The 25130-nt window shown below is 46.9% G+C and overlaps 1 protein-coding gene across 2 annotated transcripts in view; it reads right to left on the bottom strand.

The window, feature by feature from the left end:
- NDFIP2 (Nedd4 family interacting protein 2) overlaps positions 1-25130 on the bottom strand; it is a 197675-nt gene that overhangs the window by 109451 nt on the left and 63094 nt on the right. The gene's annotated exons all lie outside the window — the stretch shown is intronic.

Here is a 25130-nt window from a genome sequence, read left to right as displayed (position 1 = left end):
TTCCAGAACCTTCTCCCAGTATCCCAGAATGCATAGCAGGTCCAACTTAGTTTCAGTTCTTATTTCCGGCTCCTGCAAGCAGGACCCTGGAGCATTGAGCTCTCCCTTTTCAAGGGTTTTGTTGGTGTTTTTACACTAAATTCGTTTTTTGGTGCTTTCAAAGTACTTTAGTGACTTTCTTCTTGGGTTCCTGCACTCTTTTATTGTCCATAATGCCAGCATTATTTGACAAATGCCCGGAGTGCTCCAGGAAGAAGGCCAAGTCAGACCCCCATGAGGTCTGTATCCTCTGCCTTCCCTCTTCCCACATCCCTGAGGAGTGTGTGATCTGTAGAGGCTTCTCTGGAAGGACCCTGAAGGACAGGCGTAAAATCAGACTTCAGGGACTTGAAGAAAGAAGATTGAAGGCACGAGGTGGGTCAGGAGGGGCTCCTTCTGCCCATGCTGAGGCCTCTGGGGGGCTTCCCAGGGGCAGGAAGTCCAGCCCGCGCCCAAGATCTCCGTCTGGGTCAGTTGCGCTGACCACGACGTCGAGGGGAAGGTCCACGGCCAGTTCCCGGTCTCCCCAGGGCTCTGGGTTGAGAAAACGTCGCCCGTCGACGTCGAGGGACGTGTTCCGGCCGCCGTCGAAGCCGGTGTCGATCTCCTCGTCGTCGCCGTCGGCGTCGAGTGGTCGACATCGGAGGACCCGGCGTCGGCGCTCGCCGTCGAGGCGACACCGCCGTTCGCCGTCGAGGACATCGTCGTCGAGGGGATCCTCGTCGTCAAGGCCGCCGTCGAGACGGAAGAAGTCTCCGGCGCGGAAGACGTCGACGTCGAGACATTCAAAGAGATCGACGTCGAAACGTTCCAAGAGGTCGACGTCGAGACGTCCGAAGAGGTCGAGGTCGCCGTCGAGGCACCATCGCCCGTCGTCGAGATTCCGTGGCTCGTCCATCTGGTCGGGGTCGACGTCGAGACGTCGACACCGTTCGACGTCGAGGAGTGAGAGGCGGTCGACGCCGAAGGGCCGTTCGACGTCTAGGGACCCAGGCTCGCCGTCTGGGCACCGATCTTCGGCGTCAGGAGGTCGAAAAGACAGGCCCAGGACTGTGGGGGGCTCCCCACATTCCGGACAGGATGATGGCTCGCCGGGAACGGCGTATTCCGAGGTATATACCCCGAAGAAGCCTTCAGCGCCTCCTTCACTGCCTCCTTTGCCAAGGGGTCCGCCTCCGAAGGCTCCGACCCCCCCTGCATTGCCTGCTCGACCGGCTCCGCAGGCCCCGCTTCCAGTGACTCCCCCACCCCCGGTTCCACCGCGGGCGGTGTCGATGCCCAAGTTTCCGACGCCGCCGAAGAAGACTCCTAAGTCGAAGCCGAAGCCTCGGACTCCGGAACCGGGGAGGCCGGCGGACCGTCCCAGGCCCAAGAGATCGAGGTCTCGCTCGGGGAGACGGGACAAGTCCAGGAGTGGCCGCGGATCTTCATAGAGATCCAGGCATCGCCATAGGAGGCGTCGGTCCAGGTCACGCTCATCTGGGACCCGTTCTTACTCGCCCACGCTGTCTGATTCACCGGAGACTAGGGTGTCCCCGATCGACGATATCGGCACATTCCAAGAGGTTCTCCTGCGCGGAGCGGCGAAGTTGGGGATCAAAGTTGAAGCGCCTACGCCTTCGACTTCTGTCATCTTTGAGACGTTACACAAGAAACACCTGTCTCGCCCCCTACTGCCTCTGGTGCCGGGGCTCCTCGAGCCGGCTGAACAGCTTTTCCTGACGCCGGCGGTTGTGAAGTCTGCGCCTTCCAGGCTCCTCAAGAAATATAGAGCTCCGGACTCGGACCCAGCCTTCTTGAGAAAGGACCCGGCGCCGGATTCGGTCATTGTGACGGCGGCCCGGAAGCTTCATGCCACCTCCCCTGCGTCCACGGTGCCTCCGGACAAGGAGAGCCGCTGGATCGACTCTGCTGGGCGAAAAGCGTGTGGTACATCCTCCTCGTCAATGAAGGCTGCCAGTGACTCGGCTTTGTTGGGACGATACGACCGTGCACTGTGGGACTCAATGGAGCAGTTTGCGGACCTCGTTCCTCGAGACCGCAAAGAGGACTTCATGGAGATCGTCCAGGAGGGGATGCTGGTCTCTAACCAGGCCATTAGCGCCGCGGCGGATATTTCCTTGCTGTCTGCGCACGGATACTGCCACGGGATTAACCAGAGGCGCCATGCTTGGCTCCGGTTGACGTCTCTTAAGCCAGAAGCACAACAACGTGTGGCGAATCTCCCGTTTTCCGGAGATACCCTCTTCGGAAAACACGCGGATGACGAGATGGCCAGGATGAAGGCCGAGGCGGAGACCCTGACGGCGGTGGGCTTGGAGAAGCCCAAGGAGAAGAAACCCTACCGCCAGTTCCAACGGCGGTTCGGGTCGCAGGGTCGTGGAAGAGGGCAGTCTGCCGGACAACATCAGCAGCAGCAACAGCAGCAGCAGTACAGACGGCCCTTCCAGAAACGCCAGGGGGGTAGAGGTAGACAGCAGTCCTCTACCGCTTCCAAGGGCCCGGCCGGGCCTCGACCCTGAGCTGTTACTTCCCCCTCGTCCGTTACCCGCTCCGGTGGGGGGAAGCGTTCAATTTTTTCTGGCAGAGTGGAGAAAAATTACTCAGGACAACTGGGTGCTGAATATTGTTTGCAATGGATACAGTCTGCGTTTCACCAGCCCTCCTCCATCGATTCCTCCCGTCAGCTCGCAGTATCAACTGCCCGAGCTTCAGGCGGAGGCAGACATTCTGCTAAGGAAAAGGGCGATAGAAGACGTACCTCTGTCTCAAAGAGGAAGAGGTCTTTACTCTCGGTTCTTTCTTGTCCGCAAGAAGGACAAAAACGAGTTCAGGCCCATTCTGGATTTGCGACAGGCAAACAAGTGGATTCGCAGAGAAAAGTTTCGCATGCTGTCGTTGCATCAAATCTACCCTCAGCTGCAACGAGGAGATTGGATGTGTGCCATAGATCGATGGCCTCGTGTATCTTCCTGACGCCACATGCGCGGCTGCACATGAGACCGCTACAGGAGTGCTTGGAGGATCAATGGGACCAGAGGAGAGGATCTTGGGACGACAAGATACGACTGTCTCTGCATGCTCTTCAGTCTTTGAAGTGGTGGTGCTCGAAGGAGAATCTCCTCAGAGGGGTTCCCTTCCACAAGGACATTCCCACACAGACTATCGTGACGGATGCTTCTCTCCAGGGCTGGGGAGCGCACTCCGGAGACCTACAAATTCAAGGGACGTGGTCCCAGATGGAGGCCACGTACCACATCAATTTCCTGGAACTCAGGGCTGTGCACTTGGCACTGAAGGCTTTTCACCCGTCCTTTCAGACCAACTCTCTGCTTGTTCAGACGGACAACACGACAACGATGTATTACCTCAACAAGCAGGGGGGCTCGAGATCGCGCACTCTGTCGCAGGAGGCGCAGGCGATCTGGCATTGGCTTCTGGCTCGAGGACTGTCTATAACGGCCACCCATCTGCCAGGTGTGCAGAATGTTCAGGCAGACGAACTGAGCAGACTCATTCAAGAAAACCACGAATGGGTCTTAAACGACGAAGTACTAGGAGAAGTCTTCGCAAGGTGGGGAACTCCAGACGTGGATCTGTTCGCCACCGCCGAAAACAGCAAATGCCGAGGCTTCGCCTCCAGGTACTACCAGCAGGGGACGCTGGGGAACGCGTTATGGATCAACTGGTCGAACAGCTTTCTGTACGCTTTTCCACCAATTCCCCTGATTCCGGCGGTTCTCATCAAGCTGTCCCAGTCCAGGGCGCGGATGATCGTGGTTGCCCCGGAATGGCCCAGACAGTGGTGGTTCACGGACCTGCTTCACCGCCCTCTCCTTCCTCACGTGAAGCTGCCGTGCAGGCCGGACCTTCTCACGAAGTTCGGGGGGCGGATGGTACACCCCAACCTCTCGTCTTTGAGTTTGGCGGCATGGCTCCTGAAATAGTGCAATATGGCCATCTGACTCTCCCAGAAGATTGTATGGACATACTGAAGGAGGCTAAGCGACCTTCCACTAGGACTTCTTATGCTTACAAGTGGAAGAGGTTTTGCATCTGGTGCAAGTCTAAGAACTATGACCTTACGACATGCAAGGAAGATGTCATCCTTCCATATCTGCTGCATCTGGCGCAGTCGGGCCTTAATGTCCATTCCATTAAGGTTCATCTGGCTGCTTTGACTGCCTACAGGAAAGGCCCTTCACAGACTTCCTTTTTCCAGATCCCTGTGATCAAAGATTTTTTGGAAGGCTTGAAGAAAGTGTTCCCTCCTGTCAGGCTTCCTTCGCCTTCGTGGGACTTGAATGTGGTGCTGTCCAGATTGATGAAGGAGCGTTTTGAACCCATTCATAAGGCTTCGTTGCAGCACCTGTCCTGGAAGGCGGCGTTCCTCGTGGCCATTACATCGGCCCGCAGGGTGAGTGAGATTCAGGCATTGTGTTGCCAAGAACCTTATACTGTGTTTCATGCTGCTAAGGTTGTTATGCGTACTCACCCTAAATTTCTTCCCAAGGTTGTTTCTGATTTTCATATCAATCAGACTATCACTTTGCCTACGTTCTTTCAGAATCCGTCATCTCCAGCGGAAAGGTCTTTACATTCCCTGGATGTGAGGAGGGTGCTGAAGTTTTTATCTTGATAAGACTAAAGATATTCGTAGGTCAGACCAATTGTTCATTAATTATGGCTCAGTCAGGACAGGTCTTGCTACCTCTAAGCAGTCCATCTCGAGGTGGATTGTGTCCTGCATACAATTGTGTTACTGCAAAGCTAATAAGACCTTAGGGGGTAAGCCTAAGGCTCATTCCACCAGAGGCAAAGCTGCTACGACAGCTATGCTTCGTAATGTTCCCTTTGCAGAGATCTGCAAGGCGGCCACTTGGAAGTCGGTCCATACCTTTGCTAAGCATTACTGCCTGGACACTGATGCCAGGGCAGACGCTCAGGTTGGGCAGGCTTCGCTGCGGAATTTGTTCGCACAATAGTGGCGTGATTTTCATATTCTCCACCGCCGCTTGATGTGGGGATGGGCTTGCCATTCTATTCACTAGATTATGACTATACACAGAGATCCCCTACTACAGAAGGAGTAGTTTCTGTCCTGTAACTCCAGTTCTGTAGTAGGGGTATCTCTGTTATAGTCATAAGCGCCCTCCCGCCTCCCCGGTGGAGATTTGTTCAGGTACATAATGCTACAGGTCTGGCGTTGTTTACGCCTTCAAAAAGAACTGAAACTAAGTTGGACCTGCTATGCATTCTGGGATACTGGGAGAAGGTTCTGGAAGGTTCCTTAAAGGCACAGTATCCTATTTAAGCCACATAATGGCAGCCTATGGGGCTTGTCTGTCCAGGTTCTTCTCTCTATCATTCCTGAGGGATTTTGCTGTTAAGCAAGGGAAATCTGTACAGGCTTTGCTGTTTTGTGGATTTTGTGGTGGAATTTCTAGTTGAAGTACTGGACAGTGTAGCCTTTTTGGCTGCATTATCTGTCTTTAAATTCTCTCTTAAGTGTCTATGCATTTCTGCATTTTTTGACACTGTAAGAGATTATTTTTGATTGCTCCGGGGTCCACGCATATGGGCGGGACTATTCACTAGATTATGACTATAACAGAGATACCCCTACTACAGAACTGGAGTTACAGGACAGAAACTACTCCTTCCAGAGGTCCCTGCAGAATGTGAGAGTGAATAGAGGAGTGCACCGGGTGTCGTACCATCACCTTGTCATGGCCAGGGTAAAGCTTAAGCTGACAAAAACATGGATGGAACCGACAACCCAGCGATACAACACCAAACTCCTCAAAGATACACAGAAACACTGTGAATACTCCGTCACCTTCAGTAACACGTTTCAAGTCCTGCAAGAACTAGAGGCCAACAGAGACCCAGGAGAAAGTCAGTGGGAGAAGATCAATGAACCAGTTAACAGCAACCTGCCAGAAGGTACTAGGTCCCACGAAACACCAGCATAAAGAATGGATTTCCACCAAAACTCTCTGCAAAAAAGAGAAAGGAAAGGAAAGCTGCAGTCAACACCAGCCGAACAAAAGCAGAAGAAACAAAAGCCTCAAGGCAAATACACCAAAACCAACAAGGAAGAAAAGAGAAGATTAAGAGCAGACAAGTGAAGATTTATCAATTGTCTTGCCACAGAAGCTCAGGAAGCAGCAAGCTATAGAAAATTGAAAGAACTCAACAACATAATACGGAAACTCTGGCGGATACAGCAAACCATTAAAACCTGTTAAAGACAAAGCTGGAAAGACAACTATGAGTAACAAAGGCCAACAACGACCATAGGTGGAGCACTTGGAAGAACTGCTGAACCAGCTCGTTCCATAGTCTCCACCAGCTATACAGCCAGCTGACAAGACCTACAAAATCGATTGCAGCATACCAACCAAAGAAGAAATACGGCTCGCCATCAAACATCTGAGAAATGGGAAGTCAGCAGAACGTGCCCACAATCCTGTAGAGAAAATGAAGGCACTGAAGGCAGACACTGAAACATCAGTAGAGATGCTCTACCCCATGTTTGGGAGGGTCTGGGAAGAGGAAAAGTTGCCGTCCGACTGGAAGGAAGGATAGCTGATCAAGATCCACAAGAAAGGTGGCCTGAGTAACTGCACAAACTACAGAGGGATAACTCTTCTATCAACCCCAGGCGAAGTGTTGAACACAGTCATCCTGAACACGATATAGTAACATGGCGCGGATTCCACCGATACTGAACAGCGTACTCACTTTCAGGACTAAATAGGAGTAACACGGACCACGCACAGTGTCTCATGCCCAACTTTATTACAGTCGGGTGATACACCAGTCCATAATACAGGATACTGTTTATACAAAAAAAACAATTTACTCAAAACGAGGAAGCATTTGACATTAGACCAGCCGAGTAGGAAGTAGAACTGGCAGAGAGGATAGAAATTATAAGAGGAAAGAGAGCCTGACAGCCCTGAAGAAGTATTGGGGTCTTCCCCTATAGATGAAAACACATGTTGGCTGGGCGTTTCGAATTAAAGACACAGAAAAGATCGTAACAAACTACTCTCTTTACTGTTTCATAACTAAGACATGTTAATTTTGTACTAGGTATGTGCGTGTGCAGAGGATAAGAATAACTTTAAAAAAATACCTCTGGGTCAGAATATTAGAGGGCTAGGGTATTTTCCCTCGCCGTTAGCACCACTGGAATCACTACTTTTTCCTACGGACGCAAATTTACAGGCGCCAAATATATCCTTTAACTAATGACACCCCAATAGAAATGTTAACATCCTTAACAGAATGAAGGAACAAGTTGATGCTCAGTTGTGAGATCAACAATAACAATGTTTGTAGATATAAAACGGCATTGTAATTGGGCATAAACTAATTTATGTCTGCACAAATTTATTATATTCTTTCAGATATTTATGATGGTTCCTTAGTGTGAAGGCGGATTCTGCCTGGTGTTTATTACCGAATTACAATTGAATGACATTGTTTCTGGAACGGTTCTTGAGAGCGTTTTTAAGGGTAAGAGAATCCAACTACTTTACTCTGTGGTTAGTTTTTGTATAGAAGTATTAGCTTCAGATGTTTTAGTATATTTTCATTTTTTACTTCAAATTCCCTTTTTTAGAATTTCAAACATAGTGGTCTGATACGATCAGAACCGTATAAAGCTGTCAGTGAGAACTACCAAGGGTGAGTTCTAGTTATGTATTTTTAGGTGTAGGTACCTGAGCACTCCTATGGTTGAAGTTGTCGGATTAATTGTTTCACACAGTGTGGTTCTGGCTTTGATAATTTATTCTTGACTTTATGTGGTGTTGCTATGCGTTATGTGGTGGCACTGTTTGGTTGTTTATATATTCTTGGTTATTTGTGTCTCCTGTTCTTTCTTGATTTTCACTTATTGGGTATTGATTTCTCCTTTTTTCGGTCTTTCCTTTCTTTTCTCTTTCCTGGATTATGGGCTTAACCTGTGTAATTTTGGTACAGTTTTTGTTAATTTTGGCTCTTAAAATTCTCTTTGGACATTATATATTGGGTACGTATTTGTTATTACAGCCCTGAAGAAGTCATTGGGTATAACTTCCCCTGACGAAACACGTGTTGGCGTTTGGCTGTTTCAAATTGTATCAAGATTGTATTGCTGTATCCACAAGTCTTCAAGAAAACCTATGGACTGAGAATAAAAATAAGGATTTCTTCACTACTTGGATGTGTCGATATGGACAATTATTTGTGAAATCAATATTATCTGTAGGACTCACAGATACATGTACTTTGTGCTCAGGGAATCTACTTTAATCTCCAGATCAGCAAGCTAGCTGCCGCAAAAATAGATCATGTACAGACCAGACTGCAACACTGTGCATCATCATTGAGCAGATGGAACAGAACTCCCACCTCTAGGTCAAAGTCATCAACTATGAGAACACAATAGTGTGGACAGTGAGACCCTTTGGATACTCCTCTGACACTATGGGGTGCCAGATAAACTTTTAAGAATCATCAGGAACTCTTACGAGGGAATGACCTGCAAGATAGTTCATGGAGGACAACTCACTGAAGATTTCCAGGTGAAGACCGGAGTCCACCAGGATGGTCTGGCCTTGCCTTTTCTCTTTCTCTTCCTGCTGGCAGCAAGGAGAAGAATTGGGATCCAGTGGACACCTTGGACGTAGCTTGATAAACTGGACTTTGCATACGGCCTGGCCCTACTCTTCCATACCCATCTGAAGATACAAAAGAAGACGGACAGAATGGCAGACACATCAGCACAACTTGGCCTCAACATTCACAGGGAAAAAACCAAGATCCTGAAATCCAACATGGCCAGCACAGTTGCAATCATTCTTGCAGGGCAAAGAACAGAAGAGGTTGAGGCCTACACCTACCTGGGCAATGTCACAAACCAGCAACCCAGCACAGACACCGTAATCATGTCAAGAATCAACAAAGCAAGGGCTGTCTTCATTCAACTAAAGAAGATCTGGAGCTCCAAGAACCCGAACGCTGCAAACTAAAATCAGGCTTTTAACACCAATGTAAAATTAGTCCTTCTGTATGGAGCAGAAACTTGGAGGACAACAGTGACTACCATCAGCAAAGTCCAGACCTACTCAACACAGGCCTGAGGAAAATCCTCCAAATCCTTTGGACAAACCCCATCAACAACAACCTATGGCAGAAGACTTTCCAATTCCCTGCTCATGAAGAAATCATGAAAATACGCTGGTGCTGGATAGCTTACATCCTCTGCAAACCCGCATCATCACACCATCAGGCAAGCCCTGACCTGGAAACCTCAAGAGAAATTAAAAAGAGGAAGCCAAGAAATACCTGACCCTGAGGCAAGGCGAGGAGTTACACCTGGAGTCACATTGAAAGAAAATCCCAGGACAGAGGTGGCTGGAGAGTCCTGGCTTATAACCTATACCACAGAAGGGGTAGTAGGCATAAGCATGTAATAAATCATAATTTAGACTGGTATCATTTAAGACGCACACCATACTATCCATTACTGCCAAAAAGACTGCATTAGTTGATGAGTCTGTATAAAGTGTGCTCTATTTCAATCCAGTTGAAAAGCACAATACCTACCTGTAACTAGGGATCACCAACCCTTGTGATATATGCCAGTGCCAACATTTAGATTCTATGTCATCTTCTGCAATGGGACTCCCTGATAAAGGCAAGCAAACATAGTTTTAGTTCCCTCATTAGGTACAAGAACTGTTAAAAAAGTATCACCCTAACCTACATAGACCACAGTGACCTTTTCCAACAGTCCAATTGACTTTTACTTCATTCTTACTCTCAATGGTCATAGAACCATCAGGATATTTCCAGGTGGCTACCTTCAACGACTGGCGAGTTGAGTGGTAACTACTATACAAATCATACATCTACAGCTACATATAAAACACAACTTTATGTTCACTAACCAGTAAAAGCAGATTTCTACTTTTTAAACTACTCTCATAATAGTGCAAAGAGGAGGACAGTAAAGGTGGATTATGTTTCAAACATAGATTTTCATATGTAGCCTTGCAAATATTAAAACATATAATGGATTCCTATATACTCTGTGGTGGTACCCCTTGATCGTGACTTACCAAAGACAAGATCAGGATGTCCAGCTGGCACATGCAAAGTATAAACCACTCAGAAATGGCAGTAGCTGCCCAGTTGTATTTTCAAGACGGTTTACTTTTAACACTCCCAAATATTTGTATTCTCTCATTAAGGTCAACTTATGACATCCCATGGCCCAAGTAAATATTTCCTTTCTTATCCATTATTATGACCTCTGTGTTATCAGCATTGATAGACTATAAATTATAATTGTAGTACACCAATAGCTCATTTAATGGTCTTTGTAACACTCTAGTTGTTAGGTCCACTATCATCAAGTCATCGGTATACAGTAGTATACTGAGATCTTACTCAATAACATGGGGGGGGGAAAGTTCTTGTTTCCTTCAAAGTACCTGGTAAATCTTTAAAAAATAGTGTGAACAGAAGACGTGCAAGGACACTTCAGATTGTTTCAGGTTATTATTTCATAGACATAAACCCACCCAATCCCTGTGGAATTCTGGCCAAGGCTGATCCATGCAAAGCATAACTAAACATAAGCTGCAAGCAAAGAATGACTTATGGAAAGTCAATTGCCTTTGTGGGGGATGCTCCATAAAGCCACTGGTAAGGGCCAATAAACAAAACAAACGCCCCAATAGCATTGCCTGGCAGTGTGACCATAATTTTGATTAGCCCCCTCACTTTGAAAATTTGAAGGGAAGTGTTGGAAAAAGACTCTTGCACACACTAGGTCAGCCAACATTGAGGAGCTGAGGTTGTAGCAGTGATTTAGGAGCCTTCAGCAGAATCAGTGGTTCTGTGTGTGAAGTTTTTTATTTAAATTTAGGAATGAGGTTAGCTTATGTTTACCAGCGGATGCTTACAAGTGAGTCAGCCTGGGTAGTATCATAAAAGAGGAGATTTTTTTTTTATCTGTTTGGGAAATACAAAATAACCTTGATGCTTCCCATACCAACTAAGGACAAAATAGACAGGAATCAAGTTAGGATTATCTCAGATGTTCATGTAAAAATACTTTCTAAAGTGGGTCAAACCTTTTGAATGGAGATTGTCTCATTTTGATTGTTTACTTGATGTTGCTGATAAGCACACTAAGTGTTTATAATTAAATGGCTAGAGCGGTCTTGATACACAGATGTTCTTACACCACCAATGAGTGGCATTATGAATTTGAAGAAAATAGGTAATGTCTGAAAAAATGTCATAATGCGTTTCATTCTAATTGAAAACAATGTTTAGGAGAGATCTTAATTTCCTGCTCCACTCTTCTGTAAATTAAATGTTAAAAAGAACAGTAATGCTTTAGATACTATAAAAGATTTATGGACTTTGGAATGTGGCTTTTCCTAAAAACATCTAACAGAATAATTTTGGACTTTAAAAAAACCTAAATAATACTAGTGGAGTGATTTTTATGAATATTATTGTTTTTTGTTTGTATGGACCTTTAGTTGTCCAAATAAACAATGCTTTAACACCTTGCTTTGTCAGACCTCTTGTTTGCTATTTTGGCAAACACCATTTTATAACAGTATAATTTCTTCCCAGGAAGAACTGCAAATGCATGTGATGTTTAATATGTATAACATTCTGTCTACAAAATAGAACTATCATTATAATAAATAGGAAAGTTAGACACTGATTTTGGAATTAAGTTTTCTTTGAATCTGGATTGGCAAAAATGTCTTATCTAGTCCACAGGCTATAACAACGGAATTGTGAAGTTTTCCACCACTTTTTAGGATTGCACATGGAAGCAGAAGCAACAGCATATACATATGTGGAACATGACTTGGCTATTTTACAAGTTACAGACAGTGACCTGTCCCATGGTACCCCAACAAATTCTATACTGTGAACAAAATGCCAAAAAACGCAACAGTAAAGCATTAAGTGATTTTTATTAGATTTTTTTGGCATTAAAAAAGATAAGCTGAACTCTAACAATAAGACCTAACAAGAAAATGTTTATGGTGATAAACCACTGCCAGCAAATCCTTAAATTTATGACAATTTTAATATTGGAATGAATCTGGCACATCTAACATTAAACTGATGTTCCCATTCTGCACATATACATGCCCACTTTGTGCATTAACAGTTTGTGCTTCATCAGCTAATCAACATTTGAAGGATACTTCACAGAACTGAGAGATAATGCACTTTATGTTGATCTGCCCAATATGCCACTTCCCAAACATATCGCAACTGACTAGTTGTAGTAGCTATTTTCAGACACTACTCTAGAATTAGATCAAATAGTTGACATGTGAGATGATCTAAATGATCTCAATATATCATATGTTAGTTCACAAGACTAGCCATTTAGCCTACTGGGCATTTTCCAAGGGGACTGGAGCACTAGAGACAGTTTATTGAAGATTGACAGCCACCAACTCTGTCTCCAGCTGCCCGTGGTTTATGTCAGCAATCAAAGGGTAGGCAAAAACAGACAGCGAGAGAAAGAGGAGGACAAGCAGAAAGAGATGATTTGAATTTGTTTTACAGGGAAGCATTTGGTTCGCAGTACTGCCCTGTGGGAGCATCAGATCAAACCAAATGTCTGCTGTCCACAGGCGTTCTAGTGCTGCGAATCTGACATTTGCCAGTTTAACCAGTCAGGAAATCTAGATGACCTCAATACATCATCTCTGAGATTCAGAAAAAAACTAAACTCTACTGCCCAAAAACATTCTATGGCCATATTCAAGAAAGCAACTGTTAAATGTCTGTGGCCTGTATTATATCTGTAGTTCAGTTCTAAGGAAATAAGACACTCTTAATCAAATGTGATACATGCAATCATGAACAGATGTATGGATGATGATTATTACAATTCACTATTTTGGCAACTGTATTACAAACTTGAACATTTTATTATTCATATTGATCACAAACATACCTTAGTGAGGCTACTCTAAATGTGGAACTTTCAGGAATTATTTTCCGCAGGGTCACCCCCAAATGTTTTGCCTTCCGACTCCACTTTTTCGGACCTTGCTTTTGTTGGCCTTTGGGCTCTGTGCACTTAAACATTGCTAACCAGTGCTAAAGTACATGGTAAGATTGGCTCATACCCAACTGGCATATTTAATGTCCTTATAAGTCCCTAGTAAAGTGCACTACATGTGCCCAGGGCCTGTAAATTAAATACTACTAGTTGGCCTGCAGCACTGCTTGTGCCACCCACTTAAGTAGCCATCTAACCAGGTCTCAGGCCCTGGCAGTCCACAGCCGGCGTGTGAAGTATACACTATCATTGCGACCTGGAAAAATAAACCTTTTGCCAGGCCTAACCTTTACCTTTTTATTCATATAAGTGACCCCTAAGGTAGGCCCTGGACAGCCCAGAGGGCAGGGTGCAATGTATTTAAAGTACAGGAACTTTTACGTTTTACATGTCCTGGTAGTGGAAAACTCTTAACTATGTTTTTCACTACGGCAAGGCTTTTGTATCCAAATGGGAAGATATAACTGGTTCAAGCTCTGTGTCTCTGGAATCCAAATTTTAAATCCTAAATTATAGTGAAGTTGGATTTTAAATTACAGTTCTGAAAATGCCACTTTTAGAAAATGGATTTTTTTTGCTTTTGCCATTTGGTGCCTGTAGCCTGTCTCCGATCATGACTGGGTGTAGCTAGCACTTGGGCTTTGGGTGTTCCTCCTAGACGGACACACACAACAGTAGCTTAGGTGTGACTTGATGGGCCGTCCTGGCAGGACAGGAGGGAGGGGCTGGGCACAGTCTCACTTACAGCTGAATAGGCGGTGTCCTGCCCACACACACAGGGCTACATACTCCCCTGTAGGGCGGGTAGGAAGGCAGGACATCTGTGCACTTCAAAGGCATGTCTTTTTCAGTTTCCCCCACTTCAAAGGCACCTCTGGGCATAAGTAATGCACCATTTTAGTACACTTCTGGACTTGTGGATACTCTATCAGGATGAAGGACTGCTGTGCTGCTGAAGGACTGCCACTCTGGACTGCACTCAGCAGGACTTCTGCTTTGCTGATCTACTGTCTGCAGTCCCCTTGCCTGGGTGAGAAGGACTGGACCGGCATCACTTGACCCCAGAACCAGAAGTGACTCCACAGGCTCACTGGCTGGCCTCCTGATCTGAAGGCTCAGGGACATAACAGGCTTCCAACCTCTGCCCCTGGACTCTGCTATCTGGGAGTCCACCCTGCTGACTGGTGCCACTCCAGTCCTGATCCCTTGAAGTGGCCCTAAGGTGCTTGCCAGAGGAACCAACGCATCTTAGCTGCTGAGCGGCGCATTCCCGAGCAGAACCAACACATCTCCTCGGCTAAGTGGTACATTTCTTAGTAACACCAACTCATCGCAGCTGCTGTGCAGATTAGGCCCACTGCAAAAGACTCTTCACCACTGCCTCCCACATCTTGGGATGGATGCATCGCTTTCGGGAACGCAGCTGCGCTAAGCTTTTCCCTGAACAAGCTTCTAGCATCCTTCGTTGACAGCAGCCTCGATGAGGATGCCAAAACTCAGCATTGAAGCTTCATTGCTGATCTGAACCGATGCTACGCCTCTGCTGTGCCTCGCATCCTCGGCACTAGACTTTGCATCTCAATCCCAGCCAATAGGATTCTTGACGCAATAGCACCTCGTACCGCAGACCCATCGCATCTCGGAACCAACGCATTGCTTTTGCTGCATGACGCATCTTCGATGCGGATCCATGCAATGCTCTACAAACCTGATTTAAGGTACTTTGTACAGCGGGCTCACTGGGTCCCTGCAGCTGGCCCGCTCGCCAATGAGGTCAGCGTTAACTTGCGACTTTGTCTTGATCTGTTGCAACCAGATATCCCCAACAGCGTTTTCTGCTTCTTTGTGCTATTTTTTCAAATAAACTTTAAAAATCAATATCTCCAGTTCTACTAATTGGGTTTTTGTCGTTTTGGTCTTGTGTTTAAAAAATTCAAATCGGAGTTATTTGCCTAAAATGGTGTGGAATCATTTTGTGCTGTGTTTTCACTGTTTTACTGTTTAAAGTGCTGCACAAATACATTACACACTGCCTTTAATTTAAGCCAGACTACTCTGTGCAAAGCTGCCACAAGGTGAGCATAGGTTAATTAAGGGTGTGCCTGTCCTTACCCCAACCAGAATTGTGGTGGTTGCTTGACCAGGGCTTACAACATGGTCGAACAACAGCCGAATTTTCAACAAACGCCTTGTGACAATTCTCTGGTCCTTGTCCAATTCAACATGATTCCAAATCTAATAGAAAAAGGCATAGTGTAGCAAACCAAAAGTGTGGTGCGACACCCCTGTAAAGCATGTATGTACAGTTCACTCAACATGTCTGCCTGTAGGTCAGGCCCCTACTCTTGGTATGAAAATATTCTTGGAACATGAATTTATTGAGTTGACGGCCATAAAGTCGAAGGTTTCTTAGAACAGTGTCCACATGACAACCAGCTCCCATTTTTATCATCCTGCATACTCTGTATGCTTGCTGGTTCAGGAAATCCTTGTCGAGAGTCCCCTAACTAGTAATTTTCAAATTATGACTTTTCCCACCAACAATGTGCTAGGTCCATTGGGGTGTATGTGTTGGGGTCCACCCAAAGTGAATTATGTGACGCTGTACAGCAGTGTAGTCCTTGCCACTCGCTGCAATAATGCATAGCAAAGTTATCAAGTATTAAACTAGGATTGCTCAAACACTTGTAAACAGACACTGCACTTGGCTATTGACTGAAGCTTATCTATGTGACTGCAAACCCTGTTTATGTGTGGAAATCTAGAATGCATTTCAGTTACACTGTACCTTAGGATACACAGTTAGAAGATAGTCTTACTACATAAAAACTTATTAAAGTTGATGGGCATATTTTTTTTAAGAATAAAAACAGTATTTATCTTTCACAAAAAGAACAACACTGCTAGGACAATTCACTTATTGCAAGTGATATATGTGCAAGTTGATCTAGACTTTCTCACCAATCTAAACTTTTTAAATCAGCTTCTCACCTGTGCAGTATTTCGTTAAAGGCAAATCATGTTAAAGAACTAAACTAAAGAGCCCTTTTTTTAGGAGCCCATTAGACATTGCCGCACTGGCACAATGAGGAGCTGCCCGATGATTTAGCATGCCACCCTTGTTGGTGAGTGAGGGCTTTTGCTCTGAATAAAAAACATGCTCAATTATCATTTTTTGACCTAGGCGCACTACTACTGCTCCCCTGGTTTTGGACAGAAACAAAATTCTCTATGAACATTTACAGTTATACATGAAAGTGTGTATGCTGGAACTTCATCACTCCTAGTCCCTCCAATTTCTATGATCTACTTCATGTCTGATGTTGCCTTCCTCTAACCGACAAAGACTATAAAATGTAAGTCATATCCAAGTCACCTATCTCGTATCAACGATTTCTCAGTGCTGGGCACACTGTTAAAAATGCTGCACAATGTGATACCCCAGAAGGCATTCCCCTCTGTTGTCATATCTAGAAGACTTACCAATGAATTCAGCTTTTGTGAAATTCCTACAAGCTGTAGTAATTAAATTGGAGGCTTTTACTTGAGATATTTATGGATTGATCCACCATGTATAAATTATATCAAGTCTTGATATTTTAGCTACCTTTGTAAGATTTTAATTAATCAAACAAAATAAAATAAACTTGAACTTGAAACTTGAATATCTAGACCAGGATCATCTATTCCCTGCAACCGCTCAATTGTGCATGCGGGCTGCGAGCTGCAAGGCATAAAGAAACTTATCTCACTAACCTAGTTATATAGCAAAAAATATAGGTCCTAACCCCTCAGCACAAGCAATGTGGCCAGTCAGGAAAGTAACTTAGAGGGGTCTGTTTGCAAAGTGTATTGTTAAGGCCAAGTAAGCTGACTTAAAAGGCCCAAACAAGTCTGTGACCTATAATACAATGACCACACTTCCAGTGCTTCTACACATCATTTAGAGACCACAAAGCAGGATTTTTATCTCCATGTTTTCACAGGCTGCATAACATGTCACCATTAAACTGAGATGTAGACATTAGGAGCATTGCAAGAAAGCAGTGAGGCTTTTAGTGGTGCAGTTCCATCAGTGAAATTGTAGATGTCCAGCTCAACTTTACAAGGCCCTGAATGCCGCACTCTTACTCATTCCTCAGAAATACTTCTGCTTTCATTACAAGACTACATACGGTAGTAAATGTCGTGACACTGAGAATAATGAACATTGATTTGCTTAGTCTTTTAACAGTCCTGCGCCCAAAATCAGGAAATTACAGTAGAAACATCCCAGGCGATTACTGACCTTCCAGCTGCAAGTACTTAAAGGAGGATGTGTTCCCAGGAAAAAATTATTAAACCGGGAAGGCAGCCCAAATACTGGTGTGATATGCAGCTTTTAAACAAGAAGGGACCACTAGGTCTTCAGGACCGCGTTTTAACATAGCCATATCATCTCTTGTCACTACCAAAGCCATCCTCTGTGGCTATTCTACGAGATGGACATTCACTGGCTTGAAATATTTGGGGATTTGCCTTTATATGAAATGCATAACAAAGAGGTGGACAACATACTGCCCCTCATCGCTAAGACCAAACTCAATTTTGCATGCTGATCGCAGTCTAACTTGACGAAGTGGTACAGAATACAAAGGGTTAAGGTGACAGTGGCCCCATTGTGCAAAGTCTTTGGTATGCTCGCAAGCCCAGTGTGTGCCTCTCTACTTTTGCAAACTTATAGAGATATTAGGTGACAAAGATGAGGTGGGACCAGCCCAGGCTCCAATCACACCCGCTCCGTCCACAGACACGCCGTGGAACTCTGGAACCTCCTCGACGCTACATCACCGGACGTCGCCTTCCTCACGGAAACCTGGATGAACGCCTCCTCTGCACCCGACATCGCCATCCCGGACGGGTACAAGATCATCAGGAGGGACCGCATCAACCAGACCGAAGGTGGCATCGCCATCGTCCACAGGAACACCATCCGCATCACGACCGACGCCAACGACTCCTTCGCCGCAGCCGAACATCTCCACTTCCAGATTCACACCCACCCTAAGACGACCCTCAGAGGCACCCTCGTCTACAGACCCCCGGGACCACGCACACAATTCAGCGAAGACATCACAGACTTCATCAGCCCGCACGCCCTCCCCTTCACTGACTACATCCTCCTCTGGGACCTCAACTTCCACCTGGAGAACAACAAGGACCGCAACACCACCGCCCTGCTGGAAAACCTCGCCAACCTCGGACTCAAGCAACTGGTCAACACCCCCACCCACTACGCCGGCCACACGCTTGATCCCGTCTTCTCTTCCAGCAAGTACATCACCTTCAGCCATGCCACCGGACTCCACTGGACCGACCACAGCTGCGTCTACTTCAGCTTCAAAAGATCCACGACCCACCACCACCCGCAACAGGTACCTCACAGGAATTGGAGCAAGATCACCGCAGACCAGCTCACAACCTCCCTCAGCCAGAGCCCACCCGCCAACACAACGGACCCCAACGAAGCAGCCCGCAACTTCACCGCGTGGCTGACCGCCTGCGCCGACGACCTCGCGCCACTAAAGAACCCTCCCAGCAGACCCAGAAGCAAGAAGGCATCCTGGTTCACCAACGACCTCAAGGACTCCAAGAAGACCTGCCGCACCCTCGAGAAAGCCTGGCTCCTCGACCGGACCACCGACAACATGACCGCCCTCAAACACGCTACCCGCAAGCACCACCAACTCATCCGCACCACCAAGAAGAAATCCCTGAAGGAACGACTGGACAACAACGCGCACGACAGCAAAGAGCTCTTCACTATCGTCAAGGAGTTCTCCAACCCCAGCACCGGCACCAACGACATCACTCCATCACAAGACCTCTGCGACTCCCTCGCCTCGTTCTTCCACCGCAAGATCGCCGACATCCACAACAGCTTCGGCGCCCCACCCACGCACCCAACCGTCGAACCAACGCCCCCCATCGCCACCCTTCGCACCTGGACGCGGTGACCACCGAAGACACAGCTCGCACGATGAACACCATCCACTCCGGATCACCGACCGACCCCTGCCCACACCACGTCTTCAACAAGGCCGACTCCACCATCGCACCCCAACTCCGGAACATCATCAACGCCTCCTTCAACACCCCCACCTTCCCGGAGAGCTGGAAGCACCCCGAGATCAGCGCCCTCCTGAAGAAACCTACAGCGGACCCCTCCGATCTCAAAAACTTCCGCCCCATCTCGCTCCTCCCTTTTCCTGCTAAAGTCATCGAGAAGATCGTCAACAGACAGCTGACCGCCTTCCTAGAGACGAACGGATCCCTCGACCCCTCGCAGTCCGGCTTCAGAGCCAACCACAGCACCGAGACCGCCCTCATCGCAGCTACCGACGACATCCGGACCCTGCTCGACAAGGGGGAAACAGTGGCCCTCATCCTCCTGGACCTCTCCGCTGCGTTCGACACGGTCTGCCACCGCACCCTAGTCCAGCGCCTCAGCAACATCGGTATCCAAGAGAAGGCACTGGAGTGGATCATCTCGTTCCTCGCCGGAAGAACACAAAGAGTTCGCCTCCCCCGTTTCGCTCCGAGGCCACCGAAGTCATCTGCGGCGTCCCGCAAGGATCTTCACTCAGCCCCACCCTCTTCAACATCTACATGAAACCTCTCGCAGCCATCGCACGCCAGCACAACCTCAACATCATCTCTTACGCCGACGACACCCAGCTGATCCTCTCCCTCACCAGAGACCCCGACACCGCCAGAACCTGCCTACACGAAGGGATGAAAGACGTCGCCGAGTGGATGAAGGACAGCCGCCTGAAACTGAACTCGGACAAGACGGAAGTCCTCATCCTGGGATCTTCGCCCTCCGCCTGGGACGACTCCTGGTGGCCCCCAGCCCTGGGCACCGCACCCAAGCCAACCGACCACGCACGCAACCTGGGCTTCATCCTGGACCCCTCCCTCTCGATGACCAGACAAGTCATTGCAGTCTCCTCATCGTGCTTCAACACCCTGCGTATGCTTCGCAAGATCTTCCGCTGGATCCCGACCGAGACCAGGAAGACTGTCACCCAGGCACTCGTCACCAGCCGACTGGACTATGGAAACGCCCTCTACGCCGGAACCACAGCCAAGCTACAGAAAAGACTCCAGCGCATCCAGAACGCCTCCGCCCGACTCATCTTGGATGTCCCCCGACGCAGCCACATCTCCAGCCACCTGAGGAACCTGCACTGGCTCCCCGTCGACATGAGGATCAAGTTCCGGCTCCTCACCCACGCACACAAGTCTCTCCACGACCTGGGCCCCAAGTACCTCAACGACCGCCTGACCTTCTACACGCCCACCCGCCAGCTACGGTCCACCGGCCTCGCCCTCGCAGCCGTACCACGCATCCGAAGAGCCACCGCCGGCGGAAGATCCTTCTCTTACCTGGCTGCCAAGACTTGGAACTCCCTCCCCATTCACCTTCGGCTGACCCAGGACCATCTCGCCTTCAGGAAACAACTCAAGACCTGGCTGTTCGAGCAGTAGCATACCCCTCCCCCCAAGCGCCTTGAGACCCTCCCGGGTGAGTGGTGCGCTATACAAATGGCATGATTGATTGATTGATTGATTGACTCCGGGAACACACATTCTCTGGCAGGAGTTGACTCACTACATACAGCCTTATATTACCTAGTGTATCATTTGTCCGAAGTGGTCTATTATTTGCCGCAACTCAAAGAGAGGCCTCAGTGGCAGAAATCCAATGACCCTTGCCCGGCCAGTATTATCTGGCATATATGTGAAAGAATGTACCCTCAACCCTTGAATATCTGATTATAGAGTTGATGTAGCTTAACTGGAGAACAGCACACTGTGTACCTAAGATGAATCCTCTGATTTAACAGTCAGCACTTATGTGGTACCATATCTTAGTAGGAGGTAAGCCTAACTGTAGGTCGGGATGGTCCAACAGAGGAATTCATCAATTAGATCAGGTATTCTTAAAAGGCAAATTAAAAAAAATTCCCAACCCTCAGAGAGACTTTGGCCTTAACTCTATCTCACTACTGACAGTTCATGCAGCTCCAACACAGGATATAGAAAACCCTGGGTCCTTCTCCAGTACATTTACAAATATCACCCAGTTAGCGGAATCTTCAATTATGAGGCCACTTTCGAGGAGTGGTATTGGACTTGTACAGTACTATGATTAACATATCTTTGAAGCCACTCAAAAACACCACTAGACATCATTGGCAGCAGCCCTAAGGAAGGGAATGTTACCTAAACACACGACTCTCTTGAGGGATCAAGCTCGGTATCTGCGGGACAGTAAGCCAAATTTCTGTAATTTAAAGTTCTCCATGAATGGTACTGGATGCCATTGAGATTGCATACAGCTGGTCTTCTCTGAAATGGTCTGTGACTGTCCCACATTCAATGGAAGTTTCTGTCCATTCTGAAGCACTAGCAACAGGTCTGGGCGAAGGCATCCTGAATCAGTAGCCCAACTACCCATCCACTGGCCCAATTAGAATTATTGTACAACTTGTACACTTTAGTGGAACTTCCTAATCGCATCTGCAGATGGCTGGCAGCTGCTATGTATACTACAAGACTGGAAACAAATGACTGTCCCCACTATCCAAGAATGATTGACAGAGTTCTTGAATATCGCACATTGTGAAAGGTTCATAAACAAGATTAATGACCAATGGGAAACCTTTAACCAGGTATAGAGTAACCTCACTGGGGAATGACAGACATAGGTCAAATTCCCTAGGGCAGTATCTCTCAAACGATGGGTTGCAGCCGCCTGGTTGGTCGCAAGCCAATTTCTGGTGGGTCACTAAAGACCAAGCAATAAATAACAATGCCTTTAAATTCTGTATTTATCTTGTCGCATTTGCTGCAATTCAAATTCAGAGGTCAAATATCAAGCTATGTCTTCGGACAAATTACTGTTTTTTAACATGGGGACTGGTGTTAACGAACTCCTCTCACTTCGCAGCGAGAGGAAGAAATGTCAAGTGAATTAAGTGACAATCTTGCTAGGGGACAGGAGAATGAAAGGACTTAGGATATCATTTGTCGTAATTGGCAACAAAATGTAAATGAACTGTACACATTCAGCAGTTAGGAAAGCAAAAATGAAGCACAATTTTTTGTAACTCTGAAGTGTGATGAAAACAACGATTTTAATAGGATCAAAACAAATCAAGACACTTGACTTAGTGATGCACAAATGATAAACATTCACTGAATCCCAATTTCCACACATTATCATGGGTGTGCAATATAGTTTTATCAGTGAAAAGGTATGTCTGTGCAAATTTAGTGTTAAGTTCTATGGAAAATGTGCTATATATAAATGACACCATGCTGACAAACAATGCTTTAGTTACATAAAAAACAAAACAATCGTCCGCCTCATGTCCCTTAAAGCTAGGTGGGTCGCAAATGATTGTTGTTCTAAAAGGTTTGTCAATCACTGCCCTAGGGCCTGATCCTTGATGATCAGGTGAGTGGCAGTTCCTGCTAAGACGTCACACCAACACATAAGAACAGTTTGTACAGAAACAACAGTTTGTAATAAGTCAACAGCTTGCACTGAGTCATCCGTTATTCAATGTTTAGATATCTGCTTAGTACACTTGATCTGCTGCAGTCACCAATACCTGCCTGCCAATACTACCCATACCAGCCTTAGCATATGCTTAGTATCTCGATCTTCCCCCACACTTACGTTTTCCTCCCTGTACTGTTCTCCTGCCTGCCTTGCCTGATAATACCCACCCATGTCATATTGATTGTAGGAAACTGGGATTTTCCTTTGATTCATATTCATTCTCTCATTCTCTCCCATTCTCTCCCATTCTCTCTCATTCTCTCTCATTCTCTCTCATTTTCTCCCTCTCTCTCCCTCTCCCTCTCTCCCTCTCTCCCTCCCCCTCTCCCTTTCCCTCTCCCTTTCCCTCTCCCCCTCTCTCTCTCTCTCTCTCTCTCCCTCTCCCTCTCCCTTTCTCTCTCCCTCTCTCCCTTTCATGGATCTAGTTCCAATGTGCAAAGTGAGACCATCAGCGGCAGGGGGTGGCCGCTAAGCCGGACCTTCAGCATTTAGCCTTGCATAGCAGACATTGGCAGGATGCTTGATTCCGGTCTGGCAAAGACATGGCTTGGTAGTTCGGACTGGACTGTTCCCATGAGGCACAGGGTCAGAGCTGATTTGCATATAGCCAGTGTCTAACCCAGGGTGGTGTGGAGTGCAAAAAAACGATGGATTTAGGCCCAGATCCTTGTACTGGGGTGAATGTATGACATTGTTCTACATTCTGTCCATCAACTGTGTTTTTTGCAATTTTCACCCCGAGTGGGCTGGGTATGCTCAGACGTGAGTCCCAGGCTCTCCACACCACTGGACTCAAGCTATCCAGGCTGAATGAAGGCTGATAGCCAGAAACCGGTCCTTGGATGCTTGATTCCGGTCTGGGAAAGACATGGCTTGGTAGTTCGGACAGGACTGTTCCCATGAGGCACAGGGTCAGAGCTGATTTGCATATAGCCAGTGTCTAACCCAGGGTGGTGTGGAGTGCAAAAAAACGATGGATTTAGGCCCAGATCCTTGTACTGGGGTGAATGTATGACATTGTTCTACATTCTGTCCATCAACTGTGTTTTTTGCAATTTTCACCCCGAGTGGGCTGGGTATGCTCAGACGTGAGTCCCAGGCTCTCCACACCACTGGAGTCAAGCTATCCAGGCTGAATGAAGGCTGATAGCCAGAAACCGGTCCTTGGATGCTTGATTCCGGTCTGGGAAAGACATGGCTTGGTAGTTCGGACTGGACTGTTCCCATGAGGCACAGGGTCAGAGCTGATTTGCATATAGCCAGTGTCTAACCCAGGGTGGTGTGGAGTGCAAAAAAACGATGGATTTAGGCCCAGATCCTTGTACTGGGGTGAATGTATGACATTGTTCTACATTCTGTCCATCAACTGTGTTTTTTGCAATTTTCACCCCGAGTGGGCTGGGTATGCTCAGACGTGAGTCCCAGGCTCTCCACACCACTGGAGTCAAGCTATCCAGGCTGAATGAAGGCTGATAGCCAGAAACCGGTCCTTGGATGCTTGATTCCGGTCTGGGAAAGACATGGCTTGGTAGTTCGGACTGGACTGTTCCCATGAGGCACAGGGTCAGAGCTGATTTGCATATAGCCAGTGTCTAACCCAGGGTGGTGTGGAGTGCAAAAAAACGATGGATTTAGGCCCAGATCCTTGTACTTGGGTGAATGTATGACATTGTTCTACATTCTGTCCATCAACTGTGTTTTTTGCAGTTTTTTTCCAAAGTCAGGTCCGGCAATCAATCAACCAACCAACCAAACGCAGCAGGGGTTGGTCACAGGTTCTGACTTTCAGACGGTCTCAGTCCCTAACCTGTGGCCTATGGCTGCCAAGTAGTGCCAACCAGCCACTGGTTGCCATCGTTGGCACCCAACCCTTTTTACACATGCCATTTGGCTATGAGCAGCAGGATTTTTTTTCCCCCTACATGAGAAAATTATTTTCACATATGTTCCCACTTTTGTGAATATTCTTGACTTACATGGTGCTTTATGTGCAGCTCAAAATGGCAGCAATGACAACACGATTTTTATTAAAATCGAGATTCTATTGCCACAAGCCTTTTTCTTGTGGGCCAATTTTCCGGTCAAGCACCTCTCATGGGTGCCCCTTAGGCCAACACATCTCTGTGGAAATATTTTGCAACTTTATTAAAAATGATGATTTACTAAAGAGTGAATTTTAAAAGGCAGAGATGTACAAAAGTGTTAACAATCTGAAGCCCATTTTAGCTAACACATTTTGGGATCTAGTATTGGTTTTCAAGGAATTGCAAGATGGCTCAGGTGAGGCAATTATTGTACGATACAACCACATAACTACTGTAAAAATTACTTTGCTAGAATTTTATATCTCAATAAATATATATG

Source organism: Lissotriton helveticus, chromosome 8 (assembly GCF_964261635.1).
Source record: "Lissotriton helveticus chromosome 8, aLisHel1.1, whole genome shotgun sequence".
In the NCBI taxonomy this organism is placed as follows: Eukaryota; Metazoa; Chordata; class Amphibia; order Caudata; family Salamandridae; genus Lissotriton; species Lissotriton helveticus.
This window is presented reverse-complemented; position numbering and strand designations above follow the sequence as displayed.